The following is a 24874-nucleotide window of genomic DNA, read 5'->3' as shown; positions in this document are numbered from 1 at the left end:
ACAACAAGAAGAAAAAGAGTGATGATGCTACTGAATCTAGTAAGGCTAGAATGAACCATGCTGGATTGATTGATGAAATAACCAAGGATGGAATGTTGAAGAATGTATCCATTTATTATGAAGATTTAGAGGATAATGAGCAAAATGAGATTGAAGAGGCAATTTTGTTACACATAGATATATATAAGAAAGCCTTAGTAGAAATTTTGAAGGAGATTCCTCTATCAATGTACAATAAATTAGATGCTAGAAGACTTGATGCAGTCAAGAGGGATAGAGAAATTAAGGAAGTAGAACTTTTGGGTATGTGTGGTTCAATAAACAATGAGGAAATGAAATTATACATTGATGTTGCAAACATAAAAACTTTTAGTAACAAACCTCGACAAATAATCCTAATGATGGGCAGGGTAAATAAGGTAGTAAATGAGACCAGAGATGGTTGGACCAAATTTTTCCAAAAGAATCTTGATTTTCTCACCTCCCAAGAAGAATTTGTAAAAGCAACAAATTCCACCATCCTGGACAAATCTAAAGGGAAAGGTATTTTGGATAGTTCAGCTCCAATTTTGAATAAACCGACAGAAACTATAAGTATACAAACACCACCAGTAGTAAAGGAGAGTGTACAGTCAATACCGACAAAGATAACTTTTGAACAAGGCAATGTACAAGGTACTGACAATATTGTGGATAATACTCCATTGACAGTAATAGATATTGCACCAAGTGGCGAAGCCACCAATGCTAAGGAGGATAAGGCAAAGGGAATTGAGTCTATACTGATAGTTAATATTGATTCTCTGACAAAGGTTTTTGCAATTGACACTTCTCAAGTTGAGAAGAAATCAATCACTGAGATGAGTCCCACTAAGTTAATAATGATGGCTACTCAGAAACTAATAAAGGAGGGATTGGTAGATCAAGAAATAATAGATCACTCAATCACAATTTTGCACAAACTAATTCTTGATTGTAAGATTGAAAATGAAGCAAGCACTTCCAGTAAGTTTAAGGCATTAACTGAGCATATATCTAACAACTTTCAGTCTTTGCAGCAAATTTCAGACCGACAGGCACTTGAGAGATTCAATATGGCTAAGAGAGCTACTTTTGATCAGATTATTGAAATAGAGAAGAAGAAAATTGAAGGAAAATTGATTCTTATTGAGAATTGTTTGAAACAGTGTACAAATATCTACATGGTCTATTGTAACATAGAAACTCTTACAACAAATGTAGATAGAATATTAAAGGAGCTACATGATAAGGTTGCGTATGTTGAAAATTATTTTGATGGATTAACTGGGTGCAGGTGCACCTCATAACCAAGAAAATCATGGCTCTGAGGATGAAGACTAGGATCATAGTAGTTGTCTTAGTATCTTGTGTTTATGCAAGTTTGTTTCATGTATTCAACAAACCCCACCATGTAAACCCATGTCACTAATTAGGCAATTTGATAAGCCAGTTGGGACAATGTGGTCAATAGGGGTAGTAGAAGGTTTGGTTTTGTGTTTGATAGTTTATGAGGATGTTTTAGGGGTGTTTGGTTGATCGAAGTGTGTGGATCCCAACCTTAGAGAGTTTGACAACTTTTTGTGCAAAATTGCAACTTTTGAGTACAAAAGTGCAACTTTTCAAAATGCAGTTGGGGTAAGCCTTTCAATAGATCCAACCTCCCCCAAATTCAGTTGGAAACCATTGGAGAGTTTTGTAAACCTTGTGGACATGACTCCCAAGGTTGGTGATGTTGTGGTTTGAAGTTGTGAAGCAATAAAAACACTAAAATACTGAGTTTTCCCAGAAATTTTGAGTTTGCAGTGATTGTACATGCTTGTATGGATTGTATTGAGCCACACCATAGATGTATTTGATGGAGAAATTAATTATATTTTATTTGGTGTTGGTCTAAGGTTTTGATTGTTCCTGAGTAGCGAGAACCCTCCATTTTTCTGAATGTAACCCAGAAAGTAAGGGTTTGACTAGGGTTTTAGCCAAAAATGGCCATATCTTGCATTCTAGGAAACTACAAGTTTCTTCCTTTGGTGGAGTGTAGAATTGGCCTATATATTTTAGGATTTTAATGGGTTTTAGTAGGGGAGACTTGGTTGTAAGGAGAAAGAAGCAAAACTATGTAGGCATTTCTACGTGACTACCTTAAGAAAATTTATGATAGTCATCATAAAAACTTATAGCGGTGGATTCCAGGCATGAAACCCTAGAATTAAAGGTTACCAACCATCCTCCACATGCTCATAAATTTTATTTTCCATTTTTAATTGAAGAATTGGCAGTTACTTTGTAAAATAGGCCTAATTGCCCTAATTAGGTCTCTTGGTCTCTAAGGGGTTTAGACTCTAAAAGCGTAGATCTGATCAAAAAATTTTGGGGATAAAGGTAACTCCAAAAAGGGTATCTAAAATGGTAAGTTATTTGTATTAGTGTGTGGAAGAGTTTTGAGTTAAGATCAATTCTATTGCTAAATAGGGCTACTAGCCTAGGGGGTAGGTTACTAAAGGAGGTATAAGGATTTCGCATCTAAATCCAAATTAAATGATTGGACCAGTATTCAAAGGACATACATGAACCTATTCCAAATCCCTTGGAAGCAGAGTGTCATGGGATGGTGTAATGTAGGTATTGTGGCATTTACTCATCTTGAGTAGGCCTAAGCCTAGTGGATTTGTGAGTAGTTTCAACCAAAGGTGTGGAGTCCTTCCTTATAGGACCCTTGTGATCATTTCAGGGGTTAGAAACTTGACCTTGTTTGGTCTTGTCTTTGGGTGTGTAGGTAGGGCTCTGCATCATAACATCACTAACAACATTTGTTGATGGATAAATTTTGTCTTTGGAGAACCAATTTTTTTCTTTTGAAAAGGAAAGAGACAAGACCATTCAGAGAGCAAGGAGTCTTAGAGGATTGGTGAGTCTAAGATCGGATTCACTCGGTGTATATAAAAGGGAATCTATGGATATCTTTGCTAAGCCCACACTAATAGAAGTCAAAGAGAGGGAAACATTTGTACACTTATTGAGTGGACTTGTATCCATATTTGAAACCTTCAAAACTAGCTGGGATACATATTTATAGTTGCTAGACAAGGCTTACCTAGAAATTTTGAAAGTGGTCAACCTCCGGTAAAGTATCTATAATAATTCTTTCACCTATTTTTGGCATTGATGCCAAAGGGGGAGTGTATATAATGTGAAAAATATCAAACAAAAAAATAATGGAAGGATATCAAAAAGGAATGTATTGCTCAGGGGGAGCATACTTCAAGTTGAACCAATAGGGAATCCATTTTTCACATGAGTGTTGCCATTAATTCCAAAGGGGGAGATTATTGGCAATTGACACTCATTGGATTCATATGTTGTCATTGATGGCAACATGGTAGCTTGACAACAAGATTCATAAGGAAGAATACACCGGCATACACCGGAAGACACTGACATTGGAGTATCTAGGGTTACACCGACACTAGCATACAACACTTCAGTGAAGCCGACATTCATCTTGGACTTGAAGGAAGTTTTATTTGTAAAAACATTTTGTAATTATTGTATAAGGCTGACATTGTATATCTTTTGTAGTGCATTGTAAGCTGACATAAGGCATATTGTTTGTGAATGGTATATAGGTTAGTTTTTTAAGGGCATTTTGAATATAGTTATATAGGAGAATTGTAGAAGGATTGTATGATGCAAAGTATGTGTATGTAGATCATTTGTATAGGAGAAGGCTTCTAGCTCCATGGGAGAAAGGAGAAGCAATTTGGTGCAGGAATCTGATTGCCAAAGTGTGGCAAGTGCAAGCGCCTACCAAAGTGTTAATGCTCATGTTAGCTATGGCTACCCTGAAAGAGGAGAGGCTTTGATGATGAGGAGAGTAGTAACCACCATGAAGGTACCTGAAAAGGAGCCTACACAAAGAAAATCTCTTTTCAAAACCACTTGCAAGGCAGGAGGAAATGTATGCAAGGTCTTGATAGACTCCGGCTCTACTAAAATTTTTGTATCACTTGAGATGGTAGAGAAGCTCAAACTTAGAAGATTGCCTCATCCTTACCCCTACAAGGTCTCATGACTCAACCAAGGTCAGCAAGTAGTGGTAGAAGAGAAGGATTGGGTAGATTTTCAGATTGGATCATACAAGGGTAGATTGCTATTTGATATAGACAAGATAGATACATGTCATATATTATTTGGGAGGCCATGACAATATGACTTGAAGGCTCATCATGATGGGGTGAGAAACACCTATTCAATCACCAAGGATGGTAAGGTGATAGAACTCTTACATCTGATAGAGGAAGAGATGGAACCAAAGGGGAAAGATGTCAAAGTGCTGATGGTAGAAGCGAAGCAGTTCATGAGGGAGCTTGCAAAGAAAGGGGCAGTTTTCTATGCCCCCATTCCTAGTCCCAAGGTGACAAAAAAAGAGAAGTTTGCAGAAGGGAAATAAGGAGGACAAAAGCACATAGACCCCACATTCAGACAATTGCTTAATAAGTAAAGAGGCATCATCTCAAATGGAATGCCAAGGTCCCTGCCACTAGTGAGAGACATTAGTCATTGCATAGATTTGATCCCTAGTTCTACCCTACCAAAAAAAGCATCATACAAACTCACTCTAGATCAAAATGTAGAGATGGCAAGGCAGATTGAGGAGTTTCTTGAATCAGGACTAATTGGCAAGAGCTTAAGCCCATGTGCAGTACCTATTGTCCTTGCACCCAAGAAAGAAGGCACTTGGAGGCTTTGCATAGACTCAAGGGCCATCAACAAGATAACTATAAGGTATAGGTTCCCAATCCCTAGGATAGAGGATTTGCTTGATTGCTTAGGGAATGCTAAATATTTCACCAAAATGGATCTAAAAAGTGGATACCATCATATTAGAATAAGGCCAAGGGATGAATTGAAAACAAATTTTAAGACTAATGAGGGGCTATATGAGTGGAAATTCATGCCATTTGGGTTGTCGAATGCCCCTAGTACCTTTATGAGGTTGATGAATGAGGTCTTGGTGGAATTTATAGGCAACTTTGTCATATTTTACTTAGATGATATCTTGATCTTCACTCACATAAGGGAAGAAAAACTCAAACACATAGATGTGGTTCTCATGAGGTTACATGAAGAGAAACTAATGATAAATTTGGATAAGTGTTTGTTCATGCAGGAGGAGATCATCTACTTGGGATTTGTAATCTCAAGAGAAGGTAAGTGCTATACTATCTTGGCCAACACGTAAGACTATGAATGATGTCCGGAGCTTCCATGGGCTAGCAAATTTTTATAGGAAGTTCATAAGAGGATTTAGTCATGTTTGTGCACCCATTCTTGAAGCCATAAAGGGAGGACAAAAGTGCAGGTTTAGTTGGACCAAGGAGGCAGATGATTCACTTGAAACATTGAAGAAGAAAGTTGCAGAAAAACCAGTCCTTGCCCTACCAGACTTCAACAAGATATTTTAGGTGGAATGTGATTTATGCCACATGGCTATTGGGGCAGTGCTTAGTCAAGAAGGAAGGCTAATTGCCTTTTTTAGTGAAAAGCTAAATGATGCCAAGAGGAGATACTCATTTTATGACTTGGAGATGTATGCTTTGGTTTAGTCATTAAAGAAGTGGAGGCACTATTTATTGGCTAAAGAGTTCATAGTTTTTACTGATAATCAAACACTCAGTTTCATAAATAGCCAAGAGAAGTTAAACCATTGGCACATGAAGTGGGTAGAGATCCTAAAAGCCTTCACCTTCACCCTCAAGCACAAGAAGGGGGTCAAGAACAAAGTTGCAGATGCCTTGAGCAGGAGGGTCTTAACTGTCAACCAAATCAAGATGGAGAGTGTTGGTACTGATTCCTTGAAGAATATGTATGATGTTGATGAAGACTTTGGAGAGATCTACAAGGTATGTGAAACTTTTGGTGAGAGGTATCATGTTGAGTTTTTGAAATTTCTGATACAAGATGGATTGTTATTCAAAGGAGGATAGTTGTGTATTCCTAAATGTTCCATGAGGTTAAATATCATTAGGGAGAAGCATTTTGGAGCTATTGAAGGTCATTTTGGCCTTGACAAGATCCTAGACCTTGTGAAGAGACACTATTACTGGCCTAAGTTGCAGGAAGATGTAAGGAAGTTTGTGGAAACTTGTGTAATATGTCAGATAGACAAGGGGAAGTCCACTAATGCAAGTTTTTACCAGCCCTTACCATTCATTCTAGGCCATGAGAGAGCTTAAGCATGGATTTTGTGTTGGGTCTGCCTAGGACAAGGAGGGGATTTGACAGTGTCTTTGTAGTGGTGGACAAGTTTAGTAAAATGGCTCATTTCTTGCCATGTACGACTTCTTGTGATGCCTCATATGTTGTAGACTTATTCTTCAAAGAAATAATCCAAATACATGGGTTGCCACTAAACATTGTTTCAGATAGAGATGTGAAGTTTATAGGTCACTTTTGGAGGACCCTTTGGAAGAAGTTGGGGACTAACCTAGCTTTCTCATCATCCTACCATCCTCAAATAGATGGGCAAACTAAAGTTGTCAATAGGTCCTTGGGGAACCTATTAAGGTGTTTAACAAGAAAACATGGAGAAAAGTGGGACAATATACTATCACAGGAAGAGTTCTCATACAATGACACTATAAATAGGAGTACAAGGAAGTCTCTTTTCCAAATTGTGTATGGCATCCACCCAAGGCAAGTATTGGAGTTAAGGGATTTTCCCAAAGAAGAACCTATTAGTGTAGATGGTGAAGCTTTTGCATCAGCCATGAAGGAGGTACATGACCAAGTGAAGTCTCATCTCCAACAATCCATAGAGAAGTACAAGGCCTATGCTGATAAGAAAAAGAGGGATGTGAAATTTAGTGTTGGGGATTTGATATGGGTACATCTGAAGAAGGAGAGACTCCCAAAGGGTAAGTACACCAAAATCATGCAGAGGAAGATTGGACCATGTCAAATTTTGAAGAAATGTGGACAAAATGCCTATGAAATCCAACTTCCTCCTGATATGGGAATATCACCCACTTTTAATCTGTGTGATCTTACACTTTTCAAAGGTGATGGCAATGATGTGGAAGAACCAATGCAGGTTGCAATAGGCAATGATATTCCAAGGCATGCATCACCAAAGTTGAGCAAGGTGTTATACACTATAGTCACAAAAAGGACAAGGAACAAGGAGTACATTGAGTACTTGGTGGCTTGGCAAGACAAACTAGACTTTGAGGTAGTTTGGATGATAGATAAATAAATTTCCAATCATGGTTCAGACCTACAAACTCTGATCTCAAGTGGGCTTGAGATCTCTTCTCCCAAGGAGTATGGTGTAGGTGTACCTCATCACCAAGCAAATCATGGCTCTGAGGATGAAGACTAGGATCATAGTAATTTTCTTAGTGTCTTGTGTTTATGCAAGTTTGTTTCATGTATTCAATAAACCCACCATGTAAACCCATGTCACTAATTAGCCAATTTGATAAGCCAATTGGGAAAATATGGTCAATAGGGGTAGTAGAAGGTTTGGTTTTGTGTTTGATAGGTTATTAGGATGTTATAGGGGTTTTTGGTTGATCAAAGTGTGTGGATCCCAAACCTGAGAGAGTTTGACAACTTTTTGTGCAAAATTGCAACTTTTGAAAATGCAACTTTTGAATGCAAAAGTGCAACTTTTCAAAATGTGGTTGGGGTAAGCCTTTCAATGAATCCAAACTCCTCCAAATTCAGTTAGAAACAATTGGAGAGTTGTATAAACCTTGTGTACATGATTTGCAAGGTTGGTGATGTTGTGGTTTGAAGTTGTGAAGCAATAAAACACTGAAATACTGAGTTTTCCTAGAAATTCTAAGTTTGCAGTGATTGTATGTGCTTGTACGAATTGTATTGAGCCACACCATTTATGGAGTAGATGGAGAAATAAATTATATTTTATTTTGTGGTGGTGTTAGGTTTTTATTGTTCTTGAGTAGTGAGAACACTCCATTTTTCTGACTGTAACCCGAAAAGTAAGGGTTTGGCTAGGGTTTTGGCCAAAAAATGGCCATATCTTGCATTCTAGGCAACTAGAAGTTTCTTCCTTTGATGGAGTGCAAGATTGGCCTATGTATTTTAGGAATTTTATGGGTTTTAGTAAGGGAGTCTTGGTTGTGAGGAGAAAGAAGAAAAATTAGGTAGGCATCTCTATGTGACTAGCTTAAGCAAATTTAGGACAATCATCATAAAAACTTATAGCGGTCGATTGCAAGTGTGAAACTCTAGAATTAAAGGTTACTCACCATCCACCAAATTCTCATAAAGTTTATTTTCTAGTTTGAATTCAATAATTGGTAGTTTCTTTGTAAAATAGGCCTAATTGCCCTGATTAGGTCTCTTGGTCTCTAAGGGGTTCAGACCCTAAAAGTGCAGATCCGATCAAACCATTTGGGGCTAAAGGTAACTCCCAAAAGGGTATCTAAAATGGTAAGTTATTTGTACAAGTGTGTGGAATATTTTGGAGTTCAGATCAATTCTATCGCTAAATAGGGCTACTATCCTAGGGGGTAGGTTACTAAAGGAGGTATAAGGATCTAGAATCTAAATATAAAACCAATGCTTGGACCAGTATTCAATGGCCATAAATGAACCTATTCCAAATCCCTTGGAAGAAGAGTGTCATGGGATGGTGTAATGTAGGTATTGTGACATTTACTCATCTTGAGTATGCCTAAGCCTAGTAGATTTGTGAGTAGTTTCAACCAAAGGTGTGGACTCCTTCCTTGTAGGACCCTTGTGATCATTTCAGGGGTTAGAAACTTGACCTTTTTTGGTACTGTCTTTGGGTGTGTAGGTAGGGCTCTACATCATAACCTTACTAACAACATTTGTTGATGGACAAATTTTGTCTTTGGAGAACCAAATTTTTGCTTTTGAAAAGGAAAGAGACAAGATCATTCAGAGAGCAAGGAGTCCTAGAGGATTGGTGAGTCCAAGATTGGATTCACTCGGTGTACATAACAGGGAATGTATGGATATGATTGCTAAGACCATACCAACAACAGTCAAAGATAAGGAAACATTTGCACACTTACTGAGTGGACTTGTATCCATATCTGAAACCTTCAAAACCAGCTGTGATACATATTTACAGTTGCTAGACAAGGCTTACCCAAAAAATTTGAAACTGGTCAAGCTTCGATAAAGTATCTGTAATAATTATTTCAATTCTTTCACCAGTCTTTGGCATTGATGCCAAAGGGGGAGTGTATATAATGTGAAAAATATCAGACATAAAAATATGGGAAGGATATTAGAAAGGACTGTATTTCTTAGGGGGAGCATACTTCAAGTTGAACCAATAGGGAATCCATTTTTCACATGAGTGTTGCCATTAATTCCAAAGGGGGAGATTGTTGGAAATTGACATTGATTGGATTCATATGTTGTCATTGATGGCAACATGGTAACTTGGCAACAAGATTCATAAGGAAGAATACACCTGCATACACTGACATTGGAGTATCCAGGGTTACATTGGCACCGACATCTAGCACTTTAGTGAAGCCGACATCCTTCTTGGACCTAAAGGAATTTTTATTTGTAAAAACATTTTGTCATTATGGTATAAGGCCAACATTGTATATCTTTAATTTGTAATGCATTGTAAGCCGACATAAGGCATATTGTTTGTGAAGGGTATATAGGTCAGTTTTTAAGGTCATTTTGAATATAGTGATATAGGAGAATTATAGCAGAACTGTATGATGCAAAGTATATGTATGTAGATCATTTGTATGCAAATGTTATATCATGCAATGATATCTAAATAGTTTGGAAATCATTCTTGGAGGAGAGGAGATACCGATAGAAGTGTATAGGGTTTATGAACTGATACAGAGAAGAACTATAACCAGAACTCTTTTTGGCATAGGAAATGTATTTTGTGAGTTCATTATTACTGTTTCATTTCAGGAGAAGCTTGTAGTCAGTGAGAATCTTTTGTGATGAGTAGTGTGCTCTAGGCAGTGTGCCTTCATGCATGTGCAGGCCCCCATTTTATGTAATATCTTTCATATGGCCAATGAACTGATATTGTGGGTCACAAATCCTGTTGTGGTTTTTCCTCTTTGAGCTTTGTCATGTATAAATTTTGTGTGTTATGGTGTTCGTTTATGTGCATGGTTTATTTTCTTCAAGTTATATGTTTCTTCATTTACTGGTTTATATGTGTATGTTATAAAAGGGTAAAATCATATCATACCTGTAGAACACTGATTCACCCCCCCTCTCAATGTTCTTGGATCCCAACATGCACTTGGTTAAAGGCCTAGCTCGGTTAGGAGCTTTACAATATGACTTATTAAGAGAAGACCCTATTAGGAGTCACCCAGTGAATGGATTTCAACCTTAGCTCTATTAGGAGCTCTACCCTATGAGGAGTAAGCTCGCTAGAGGATTTTTAACTCAAACTAATGAGACACCCAGTGAAGGGATTTGCAAATAAGACCTGTTAAAGTCTACCTGATTAATAAATTTCAACTGCTACAACTATTAGGGAATAACATGTAAATGATCTGGTCTCAGCAATTCCTTGTTTGCTTGTACAAATTCTTTTTAGCTCAATTCTGCTTCTCTCATGCAGACTCTTCAATCTGGTTCGACACACTCTTCTTCTCAAAACCATAAACACAAAAACCCTTCTCAAACTGGACATAAATACACTTTACAATTAGGTTGGTTACATAACCCTAACCATATTCAAAATACATTGAATTACATCAAGTGTGGAATTTTTTTTTGCCAAAATACATTACAGATCATTAAAACAAATTCCTAGACAATTTACGTCGTTGAATGATCACTGCACATCACTGCACATCAATTTAATAAGAAATTAAACCCTTGTCACATTTTTCTAAGTACTTTGGTATTTCATGAGAAATATGATCCTTGTAGGCACTCAAACATCTTCTTATCACTTCAAATGGATTTTGACATGTCATCACTAACTTATGAACATGATAAGATTCACCGCCACACCATAAATCATTACCGACCAAAGATTTATCATCGGTATACATTCTGATTCATAGAATTCATGACAATCAATCATAACTCACTCAATATATTAGATCTACTATTGCGGTTCCAATCATAGACTTATATGAATGTTACAAACATATATTCCAAATCGCAACACCTCACTCTTTGTCAATCAACCACACAAATTTTCTAATCATTGCATTGTTCTTGCTAACCTGTTAATCTGTCTGTCAACTGGTTCCACTATTGGTTAGGCTTTTTGGTAGGTCTAGATGAATTAGATAACTAGAAAGACATGGTTTCCATCAATGAAAACACAAACAAAGTCATCAAACAATTTAACATCATCATCTATCCAAAAATCTCCGCTATGACATCATATCAACTTGGCAACTTAACCGGTTTAACTTCACATCTCATTATCTCATCCCATCATCTTAGTTATGTTCAATGCCAATAATAACCCCCTTTGGAATTGATGGTAACTCTCAAATATCAACAGGAAAAATTTGTAACACCAAAAGAAAAGATGGCAACACCAGCAACACCAAAAAGATGGCAACACCAACAACACCAAAATATCTCATAATGCAAAACTATTATGAATGCTACACTTGTTCTTCTCTGCACTTCTCCATCTATCACTCCATTCTTCTCTCTTTACTATTATTCTCCTTGTCTCTATCCCTGTCTCTATTCCTCTCCCCCTTTGACAACAATGCCAAAGGTGCAAAGTGTCATATCTTCTGCTGCAAATGATTCATACATCTCTACTGCTTGTGATTTCTTCGTCTTAGCTGCTCCCCTTGAAGAGTAGCCCATCTCTCATTAATCCATACTGAAATATCTTCAATAAGTCTACTAGATTGATGCTTCATTAGAATCTTAATTGACCTTAGGTAGTGGTATAACCTCGAACTTACCTTTGAGATATTCAAAGGTAGCCTTAGGCAATGGCTTAGTGAATATATCTACTAACTGCTCTTTGCTAGACACATGTTCCATTTTGAATTGATTTTCCTGCACCCTTTTTCTCATAAAATGATACTTTAGTTCAATGTGCTTAGTCCTAACATGCAATACCAGATTCTTAGATATGTTTATAGCACTTGTGTTATAACAATGTATGACCACCAGTTCTATCATAGCCTCCTTGAATCCTTCCAATACATGCCTCATCCATATAGCTTGTGTACAATTCATGGATGAAGCTACATACTTTTTTTTTGCTGTAGACTGAGAAATACAACTCTGTTTCTTACTGGTCCAAGATACCAGTCTCCCTTGTAGAAAGAATGCACCATTGATTGTGCTCTTCTGGTCATCTACATTTCATGCCCAATCAACATTAGTGAATACCTGCAAAGAAAAATTTCCTTTGTATGGATACCATAATCCATAATCAATAGTCCCTCTAAGATATCTAAAGATTCTTTTCACTGCAACCATGTGAGTCTCTTTAGGACTCTTCTGAAATCTTGCTACAATACCAACTGCATGAGCAATATCCGGCCTGCTATGAACAACATAGTGCAATTTACTAGTCATAGATCAATATTCTATTTCATCCACTGGATCTGAATCATCTTGTTTTGATAATCTACAACCTGTAACCATAGGGGTTCCAACCAGTTTAGAGTTTTCCATCCCAAAGGTTTTTAACACCTCCTTCACATACTTGGACTGACTGATAAAGATACCACCTTCCATTTGTTGTACCTTCAAACCAATGAAAAACTTAATCTCACCTATCAGAGACATCTAAAACTCCTTCGACATCTTCTCTACAAAATTTAGACTCATATAATCATCTCCTACAAATATGATGGCATCCACAAATACTTCTACAATTAACAACTTGTCTCCTTCAATCTTCAAGTAGATATTACTATCTTCACTGGTTCTCTGAAATCCAATCTTTCTCAGATGTAAATGGAGTCTCTCATACCAAGCCTTTGGTGCTTTCTTTAGCCCATACAAAGATTTATGTAGTTTGCATACCATATCTTTATCTTCTATCAATGCAAACCCATCCGGTTGTTCAATATATACCTCTTCTTCAAGAATCCCATTCAAAAATATGGATTTCACATCCATTTGGTAAACCTTTAAATGCTACAAATGCAAGTAGCATCCCAACTTGTTCAAGTCTAGCAAGCGGTACAAAGGTTTCTCCATAATCTTCACCTTCTTCTTATGCATACCCTTTTCAAACTAGTCTAGCCTTGTTTCTAACCACTTCACCATCTTCATTCAGTTTATTTCTAAACACCCACTTAGTACCAATCACATTTTTATCTACTAGTCTATGGACAAGTGACCAAGTGTTGTTCTTCTCAATTTGATCAAGCTCTTCCTCTGTAGCCTTTATCTATTCATCATCCTTAAGAGATTCTCTTACTATTTTTGGTTCAACTGTGGAAATCAAACAAGCACTCTCTCTCATTTTTCTTCTTGTTTGTACTCCAACATTCTTATCTCCAATAATTTGATCTGTAGAGTGATTCAAATTTACATATCTAGGTATAACCAGTTCCGGTATAGAAGTCTCTTCTTGTTCTTGTTCTTCATCTTCATCTTCTACTGGTTGAGAAGTATCCTCCACACTGTTTTTCTCAGCATCAATCTAAATCTCCTGTTCAATGATCACAATCTTCTATTCGTCAACTATATTAGACTTTCTAGTATCATCAGATTTATTAGAGTATTCATCAAATTTTACATTGATGCTTTCCACAATCTTCTTAGTTCTTTTATTGAAACACTTGAATGCTTTTCTCTTGGTTGAGTAACTAAGAAATGTTCCTTCATCACTGTTTGGATCAAATTTACTAGTATAATCATCTCTCTTTATGTAGTACCTTCTGTGAAAGATTTTGAAATAACTGACATTACGAGTATAACCATACCATAATTTATAAGGTGTTTTATCATTACCTTTCTTAACCAATACCGATTCATTTAGTATAATGTAGTGTTGACAACTACTCTCCAAAACATCTTCGGTACATCTCCTTGTATTAACATTGTTCTAGTAGCTTCAACAATGGTCTAGTTCCTCCTTTCCACAATCCCATTCTACTTTGGTGTCCTTGGTGCGGACAATTGTCTCTTTATTCCATGATCATCACAATACTTCACAAACTCTACTGATGTGAATTCTCCACCCCGATCAGAACACCAACCAATCTTATCCTTTGAGCCTAAAAATTCTATGGGCATTGTTTGGATAGTTCCCTCCCCACTATAGCATCCAACCCTACCTTATTCTCCTCCTCCTTGTTTGAGCGAGATCTGGAAGTGCCGTTGGAATGTTATGTATAGAATCAAACACTTAATATTCTTATTAGTTTCTTTCTCCACTAAGGCTTTGAATGCCTTAAACTTGTTGAAAGCTTCTCACTTCTCCTTCAAAAATGTTACCCATATCATTCTTGAGTAATCATTAGTAAATAACATGAAATACCTCTCACCTTGAAAACTTCTAGTCCTCATAGGACCACATAAGTCCGTGTGCACCAAATATAAGATATTCTCAGAAGAAAATGATTTGCTCTTAAAAGAACAAGTAGTCATCTTACCCAACCGACATTCTTTACAAATCACATTGTCTGGTTTAACTAGCTGTGGCATACCTCTAACCACATTTGATTTGCTGACCTTAACCACATTATCAAAATTCACGTGACAAAATCTTCTATGCCATAAGGAACTATCTTCCACTTTAGCAACCAAACAACTATTAACATTAGTATTTAGATGGAATAAGTTAACTTTAGTCTATTTACTGATAGAAATCAATTCTCCTTTGCATCCTAAAATCCAACACACTCCATTTTTATACTCAAGATGATAACCTTTGTCATTCAACTAGCCAACACTCAACATTTTATGTTTTAATCCTTCAACACAATATACATCATCAACACTACTTTTACCATTTAATGAAATATAACCTTTATCTTTTACCAAGCATGGTGAATTATTACCAAATCTTACTACTCCACCATCAAATTCTTCAAGAGATATGAACTTGTTCTTGTCACCGGTCATGTGGTGTGAGCAACCGCTATCAATAACCCATTCATCACTATTGTCAATATGAGATACTAAGGCCTTCTTATTAGAAAGATCTTCCTTTACAGCTACAAAAGCAATCTCCTCATTGTCTTCATCCTCAGATTCTTCATCAATAACTCCTTCATCAACTGCAACATAGCACTGTTTCTTTCCTTTTTCGTTATACTTTCTAAACTTTTCCTTTTGGTCATTGTTAGGACAATGTGCTGCAATATGTCCTATTTTGTTACAAGAAAAACATTTGAGAGGAAGCTTCCCTTTGTACTTACCGGTACCTCTAGGAAGTCTCCTAGCTAGTAATGCTTCAAATTCCACCAGGTTGCTTTCATCTTCCATTCCTTCATTACCACCACCATGATGACTTGACCTATACACATCCTTTCCTTTTCTCACTGGTGCATTAGATACAAAATTTTTAAAAGAGGATTCTTCCTTAGGAACACTATTATCAAATATATTAACTCAAAAGTAGTAAGCTTGCCTATCAAAGAATCGATAGTAACTTCCTCTTTGCTAACTGACCTCAATTCTTGAATAGTAGAAACTTTAATAGCATAGGCAGTCAATAAAGTTCTAAGCATTTTACTCACCACTGTATCTTCTGCAATAGTTCCACTAGCACTTTTGATTCCACCTACAACCTCTTTTATCCTCTATCCATACTGTGTGATATTCTCTCCTTCCATCACCTTCATGTCATCGAACTTTCCTCTTTTGCTTTTTGAACATGCTGATCTGCACCATAGATTAACTTCAACTTCTCCCACACTTCATAAGATGTTTCAAGACCATGGACATCAATATATTAAGAATCAGAAAGTGTACTTATAATGGGTTCCAAAGCTTTAATGTTCTCCTCCTGCTCTTTAATTTGATCCAGAGTCAGAGTACCAATAGGAGGTGTGTAGTTATTTTCAACATATGACTAGAATTGTTCCCCCATTCTTTTGATGTAAATCTTCATTCGGTCACTCCATATTCTGTAGTTATCCTTTGTAAACTTAGGACCCTCCTTCTTCATCATCTTTGGATCTTTCCATCAAGCAGTTAAGCTTCTGCACAAAGAGGACCTAATGCTTTGATACCAATTGTTATTATGAGGATCTGGTTGTTACTGAGAGGGGGGGGGGGTGAATAAGTAATAAGATAAATATGCTAAACTTCATAAAATCTTCAAAAACCAGTATCGATAATTGATCAAACAGTCTTCAAACTAGATTTACCAGACTATTACCGATATCTACTTAAGTGTTCATCATTAAGAAAACATAGTAAAGACATCAAATGAATAACTCAACAATCCATCCACAACATGAACACAAAGATTTTTCATGTGGAAACCCAAATGGGAAAAACCACGGTGGAAATTGTCACCCAAAAAATATTTGCACTCTTTTGAAATGTGTTCGGTTAAAGGCCTAGCCCAGTTGGGAGCTTTACAATATGCCCAGTTAAGAGTAGACCCTGTTAGGAGTCACCCAGTGAAGGGATTTCAACCTTAGCTCTGTTAGGAGCTCTACCCTATTAGGAGTAACTTTGCTAGATGATTTTCAACTCAAAATAATGAGCCACCCAGTTAAGGGATTTACAAATAAGACCTGTTAAAGTCTACCCAGTTAAGGGATTTCAACTGCTGCAACTGTTAGGGAACAACAGGTAAATGATCTAGTCTCAACACTTTCTTCCTTGCTTATACAGATTCTTTTTAGCTCAATTCTTCTTCTCTCATGCATACTCTTCAATCTGGTTCGACACACTCTTCTTCTCAAAACCACCAACACAAAAACCCTTCTCAAGATAGACCTAAATACACTTTACAATTAGGTTGGTTACATAACCCTAACCATATTCAAAATACATAAAAATTAGAAAAAGTCTTGAAGAAATCATAAAAATCAGAAAAAGTCCTGAAGAAATTCAAAAAAAAAAGAAAAAAAAGAAAAAGAAAAAAAAGAAAAAAAAAAGAGAAAAAGAGAGAAAATGCCTTGGTGAAATCCTGGTAAACAGGAACCTTGGTAAAAAAAAAATGAATCTTTGCCAAGCAGGTGAAAACTTGGTAAACAGACGCCTCTTGTAGTCAAGCGCTCCATCTATCAATGTAACGTTGGCATTCCCTCTTTCCTGCATATTTGCTTTCACTTGTACATATTTCAGTCAGTTTTGTGACATCTTGGTTTGTTGGAACTCTCATGGCTTGAAACTGATCAATGTCCTAATCTTAGGTAATCGACAAGAGCACATTACATATCTTAAGTAGTGTTAAACAAGTCATCTTTACGTCAGTGAAACCTGGTCATCCACTCCGAGTCAATCACCTGTCTCCTGACTACTGAAGAGTTTTTATCAGCGAGTAAACAAGAAAAACAACAAAATGGAAAACAATCACTAAACAGTGTGAGCTATGCATAAAAATTTTCTTCGTGTGTTGTCTTTTATATTGGTTTTTGATTATTATCCCTTTGAGTAACTCAAGGAAGTCTATCTTGACTAAGAGGAGCAAGGATTGGGGGCATAATATTTTCTTTATTTTCTGCTTGTAGGAATGATTCCAATGATCTGGAAACATCTAAATTAGCTGGGTGTCTGTGATAAAAGCCTTCACATCAAGGTGAAATCGCCTCACATACCTCGACTCCGCTTATTTGAATGCTACAGAGAGGTTCCACATCATTTCTTTGTCTGTTTTGAGGGAATTTCTTCATTGTGCAATCCGCGTCCATGCGTAATCTGTCCAAGGATATGAATGAGAAAAAAGGGTCATTGTGGATAAGATAATTAATATTTCACATGAAAAGCAAGGAACTCTAATATGCCTGTTGTGGTTGTAAAGCACTCAATGATGAAAATTAAGCTTTTCAAAATCCAATGACTAGGTTTAAGTTGCATCTCATTTTGCATCTCATTTTTCATTTCATTCTGCATCTCATACATTTAGAGTGATTTCGATATGATAACAATGCTTTCTTTATTTTCTGAATGAGAGTTGGAGCGTCATCATTTCTAAGCTAAGTGGTCTCTTTTCATCATTTCTCTGATCAAGTACTTATGTTTTGAGGTGTTAGCTGCATACATAAACATATTATATAGATTCATACATTCATTATTACTCATCTGCATTTATCTTATTGCATAGAAAAATGAAAACACTACATTATTCATATTACTCATACTCATTCATTTATGTGCATATGAAAAGAAACAAAAATAGACATCAATAATCATTTGCATTACATTCATCCATGCTAAAAAAGAAATGCATACATATAGAATAAAGCATATAGAATGACATCTCATAACCAATCAACACAAGTACAATGAAATCAAATCAAGAGCTTGTAAATCGGCTGCCCTGAGTCCATTTTCGGGATCGAAATTGAAATTCGAGATCATTTTGCTAGTCAATTTCAGAATTTGGACCACTTAGCATGCTTTTCATCAAAAGCTTATTCTTTCTTCAAATTACGCTCAATTTCAACGCTAAATCTTAATTTAATTTCATTCTACAAATCAACTTTGTGCTCAATTTCTCGCTAAATTTTCAAAAATTCCTCTAAATCAATTTGTGCTCACAACAACTTATCATCGCTCAAAATTGCCTATAATCGTGTACCCTCGCTATCTTTCAATTTTTCTCCTGAGGGGGCATACTCATGACCTCAAAGTCGAGAATTTCTTTCAAAAATCTTCATCAAAACTCGAGCAAAAAATCTTTTCAACTAAAGAAAATCAAATAAAACCTCATCACTAGGGGCATCTCAACTTCATTGCTTTATATCAAGTTGATATTTCTTGACCATCTGAATCAAATCAATCACTAGGGGCATATCAGTTTCATCGCTTCATATTAAGCTGATATTTGTCTTCATCTGAATTTGTCTGTTAACTTTAATCAGTTTCATCGCTTTTCATCAAGTTGATTATTCGTTTAAACTCAATCAAGGGTTTAAAGAGTATCTTCAATCACACTCAATCTAAGCAGGTGTTTAGTATTCGTTGCTTTGGATCAAGCTAGATAGTTTATCTTCGCTCATCGTGTCTTGATTAATCAAGTTCAAGATCAATTTTTATCATCACTCACTCTGTCTAGATCAATCAAGTTCTAGATTAGTAAGATCCGCTTCTTGATCAATCAAGTTCAAGTTCAGTATCTTTTGTTTTCTATCGTTCCTAAGTTCAATCAAGTTCGGGATCGGTATTTCTATAATCAAACTTCATTCAGCTTCATCGCTTCAAATCAAGATAAACACCTCGCTTTTTAATCTAGTTCGTGATCAATCAAGTTCAGAACTGGTATCTCCTAGACATCAAATTTTCTTTGAACCAACGCGCTGCTCGCACATTAATTCAAAGAGGGGCAAATGTAATACCCTAAAAATGGTCATCTAAACCATGAGCCCCTAATCTCAACAACATCACCAAGGTCCTAACCAAAGGCAATTAAATCAATCTTGAGCACACAATTAATTTCTAAAATCATCAAATGTCACATGGCAAATTAATCAACCAATATTAATTAAATATTTATTTAATTAATTGATCATTCCAAGTAAATCATTTTAAACAATTATCTTATTTATTTTATTAAATATCCTAGTATATTTAATTAAATAAATCAATTTACCATTAAATCATCAAAAAGAGGAATTAATTTGAAAAATAAATAAAAATTGCCATAAATCTTCAAAAAAGGAAACAAATCAAGAAAGAGAAATTGGAAATTATTAGCACAAATCTTCAAAAAAGGAAACAAATAAAAAAAGGAATTAATTGACAAAAAAAAATTAAAAATTGAGAAAGGAAATCAATTGGAGATAATCTTGAAAAAAACAAATTAAAAATTGATAGATAATCTCAAAGAAAACCATTAAAACAATTAAATATTAAAATTGAATGAAATAGAGAATAAATCAGTTTTTTCCTGATTTTATCTTAATTTTAGTTCAATTTCCTTAAAACTGAGAAAAGCATCCAATCACATCAATTCACCTGGATTGTGCTTCCTCTTGGAAAATCTTGACCGCTCATCATCATTTGATCTTAGCCATTGGTTTCTTTGTGAATTTTCTATAAATTCAAGCTCTCCTCTCTCATTCAAAAATCATGGAGAATGTATTATTATTATGCTGTTTTTGCTCTAGGTTCATTGATAATTTGCATTGACATATTGCATATTAGTTATTTCATATTTCATTAAATCATTTAGATCATTCATCTCATTTATTGCTTAAATCTTGTTAGATTAATCTTGCATCTATCTAGCTTAATACCATGCTCATATAGATTTAAAATCCTTCGCTTAGGTGTTGTCTAGTCACTGGATAGCTTATACAAATCTGAGAGCAATCTAAACTCGCATCTACTAGAAGGCAATGGGTCGCTTTGTAATGGTTTATTATTCATTGATTATTGATTTACTAACCATGCATCTAATGACTTAATTGAAGTGTTGCGTATTTCAAATACAGATACAAGTCCACTTTTCACACACACATTTTTGGCACCCATCGTGGGGCTCAAACCCATGACTACAATATTTCTAATGTTTCTTGAACAAATTTAATGTTTGGTTTCTATAACTAATAAACATGCGTTAAATTTGCAGATAAAAATATTTCTTTTTGTTTGTTCTTCTACGACAGTCAAAACTGGTCTCGGTTTGGAAGGCATAAATTTTTATTGAACCATTAGATCTAAACCAATTTGTGATATGTTGTTGAAAACCAATATTTCTATAGGTTCACTGAAGGGATTTTCCTAAAGATTTTGGGTTTGAAAGTTATGATTGACATAGTGCAGGACTATCATTTTACTTATTCTTTTGTGACAGTCAAAAATGGTCTCGTTTTGGAGAGCATAACATTTTATTAAACTATTGGATCTAAACCAATTTTTGATATGTTGTGTAAAACCAAGTTTTCTACAAGTTCACTCCTAAAAATTATGAGTTTGAAAGTTATGATTGACAGAGTGCAGGACTATCATTTTACTTATTCTTCTATGATAGTCAAAAATGGTCTCGGTTCAGAGGGAATAAATTTTTATTGAACCGTTGGATCTAAAGAAAATTTTAATATGTTCTATAAAACCAATTTATTCACATTTCTCCTGAAGTGATTTTCTGATTTATCTCTGGTTTAAAAGTTATAATGACAGAGTGAAGTACTATCAAAACTGTCATAACTAGGATAGTCATAAAAAATGGAAATTCTTGTTAGATTAGTTTAATTTACAGTTTGTATGTTAAAATTTTCTTTGATAATTATTGTTTATGTTATTTTGGCAACTAATTTTGGGATTTTAATGTTTTCAAGATGTTTGTCTAAGAATCTATCAATCAAACATATGTTTGCCAAAGAATCAAGAAGAAAATGACTATTGACATATTGGTTTTGGAGGTTGCCTAAGGAGAATCGACTAAACATTGTGTATTCATTTAGTGTTTTGTTAGGCACTTAAATTGCTATCTGGTTAAAGAACAAATCCGTCTTTTGTGTTTTCATAAAAATATAAGAGGTAGGAGAGTATGTTCCTGTGTTTTATAGACAATTAGAAATCTAGACCCTCGAAGCTTTTTTCTATGTTTTGAGATTTGTGTACCTTTAGCGGGCTTGCCATAGTGGGAAAAAGTAATCACCCTGTGAGAACGACCCAAGTGAGTACAGTTGGACCTGAGCATTCCAACTCACTATAATAAATAGGCCTCTGGTGATTAAAGTCTCAGAGGATGGGATTATTTGAGTTTTCTCTTTGAGATCTCGCATATCGAGCATTTTGTAGGGCCTCGCAGTCTCAATCACATTTACGTGACTACAACTTGTTTTGGTACCTTGTCGGGCTATAGGCCTCAATCATGCTTGCATGACTGCAAGGGGTAATTTCAAATAGAATTCCTGAATAAGAACTATATGATAGAAGCTACCCGGTTCACCTCCAAAAGGTTGATAATCTTTGTGCAAGAGAGATAGTAACTCTCCCAAGACACTTGCCATATCGTGCCCCCATTAGCTTTTGGAGTCGGCTAATATGGCATCAAGAATCCATTGCATGAGACTTAGTGGCTATATTCTGATTAGCTATTGGGCGTGTACCTAAGTCAGCAAGCAAAGGTTTTCTTCTCTAAGCCAACTTCCATAGGGTTAGCGTGTTGTGATTGAATTATTATATATCTTGCATGTTTTCTGTGTTTTCATCCCTGAAACTAAAAATGAAATAATAAAACTAGAGAAAACAAATGAAACAATATCAAACAACTCAATGATAAACTCTATCCATGTCCAAACTGGTCTCTGTCAGTCATCAAAACATCAATCCTTATCAAAAAATTATAGTCGTTATTCGTTGAAACTTTGTCTGTCAGAATCTCGTCTTTGTCCAATCCTCTATCATACAAATTCCTGATCTTGTTAGTCAAAATAGTCAAAAGTGTCTAAAATAGTCTACAACAAGCCTAAAACTGGTTATCATCCTCCTGAGCATAAACAACCTTGATAGTGTACCCCTATCGTTGCGTTGCACAATTTTGTCAATCATCTATCAGCTAGTTCAAACAACATCTTATCAAACCTAAGTTAACTTAGATAACGTCTTACACAGGATAGATCATTCCTGAAACTAGACCAGATCTTAGTTACTTCTCCTAAATCACTACGTTAAACGAACTACTAGCTACAATTTAATCTTGACTTCTACAACACATTTAGCACTCGGTCCTATCGGTTATAAATGCTTGTTCAAACCAAAAACTCACGCAGCAAAATAGACAAAGGAAAAGAAACACCCTTTTCATCAAACGACAATCCATTCTTTGAAGGAAACATCTTTCAAAATAAACCGTCCTTGTCACAAATACCAGTTTACAATATACCAATCTTTGGACAACCCCTTTCTCCCACCATGTTTGGGGAAAGATAAGAAAGATAAGCTAGTAAACAAGACACTCACAACGACTTCAGCAATCATGCCACTGACAGTGATTCCTCATCAACTGAATCTGAGCTTCCTAAACCTCGCAAAGATGAAGTACATAAATGTTAGAATGATAAAAAATTTCAAAAAATGATGAAGGTCATCATGGCTAGGGAAAAAGAAGACTATTTCCTAGAATTAGCAAAGCAAGGCGCCAAACTCCCTACTGGTTATAATGTGGAGGCCCTCATCGCTAAAGAGGAAGAGACACCATGGGGAAAAATAAGCAAACAAATGCAAGCATTACAAACTGTGGTCACAAAACTAGAAGACAAAGATAAAATGCCAAAACAATATTCTTTGGACACAATATGCCCATTCCCATTTGACAAAAACCTTTTACAATAATAAAAAAAACTATTAATGACTAGGTAGTGACATGTCAATGTTGTACGATGATGTGACAGATTACTATTAAGTGACGTGGCGATGATGTGTCATTGCAACTAGGTAGAATACGTGGCACCGTACACTGAGATGATCAAATATTGGACTATACGACTGATGAATTTTTATCCACATGCCTGAGGACTATGTTTGCACTGATCAAATTTCTATCTACCATGTGTACTTGCAGGGATAGGGAGGTGATGAAGCCTGAGGCATCGGAGGGAAGCAACAACGACTGACTCCTGGAGGTCGATGAGCGACACCAACAGGTGTAGAGAACAAGTAGCGTGGGCAGTGAGAGTTGTAGGTCAGATAGAACGGAGGTGGTTAGAAATTATAGTGGCTGGAAGATGATGGTACGACAGGGGGTACCAAAAATAATTAAAACCCTGCAAAAATAATTCTGCATAGTACGGGGTGTCGGGGGGTTAAACCCTCAAAAAATATATAATAATTGATTTTTTTTTCTTTGAAAAACATTTTACAATAATAAAAAAAACTTCTGCGAGTTTTAAATAATCATAAATAAAATAAAAGATTTGCAGAATAAAAAACAATTGTTTTTTGAAAAATTTATACCGTACTGCCCGGATTGGGTAAATTTTTACTCTAAATTGATTTTCTCCAAAATAGGCTGAATTTATGCTCAAAATGCAAGGAAACGACCTCTCGAATGCAACAATGATGTCCAAATCACCATAAGACACACCCAAAATGAGTAGCTCCCAAGATCCCAAAAAGCAAGCCTCTAATAGCTCTCCAAAATGACTAATCAATGAAGCCCTAATGACTCTGATTCCATGTGATAATTTGCTGAAAATAGCCAAGATCTAGGACACAATGAATATCACAATAGAGAGACAAAATAGATTGATAAGAATAAACTGTATTCTAATCAAGATGAAAATACTGATCAACTAGATCATCAAGAATTACATACAATGTAGATGAGCCTACTTATGAAGGCAAGGCTAAGAGATAAGAGAGCACACAATGATGACATGTGGCTCAATGAGATGCAAGGGTAGGTAGGAGAAATGGTAAAATATTCCACATGAGGTGGATCACCCACCGAAGGTGGAATTATCACTCCACAATAAGTGGATATGATAAAGTAACAACAAGATCACACCATAAAAGGTGGAAATTTGCCTACATACACACTCCCAATGTATGCACATCTCCCTAAGTGTCTAATATGAAAACTACAACGTGGTGCATGTACCTAAGTAAAATTAAGTAAAGTGTAATTATATCTAACACAAACAAATAATTACACAAGCATCCTCCTTCATCTCATAGAAGTGAAAAAATAGAAACATACCCTAGTTAGGAATTAGATGGTGAATATCTCAAGCACCTTTTACAAGAAAATAATGTGGCATCATCCAATAGTATGGTA

This window comes from Cryptomeria japonica, chromosome 4 (genome assembly GCF_030272615.1).
Source record: "Cryptomeria japonica chromosome 4, Sugi_1.0, whole genome shotgun sequence".
Classification (NCBI taxonomy): domain Eukaryota; kingdom Viridiplantae; phylum Streptophyta; class Pinopsida; order Cupressales; family Cupressaceae; genus Cryptomeria; species Cryptomeria japonica.
Note: the sequence above shows the minus strand (reverse complement) of the source record.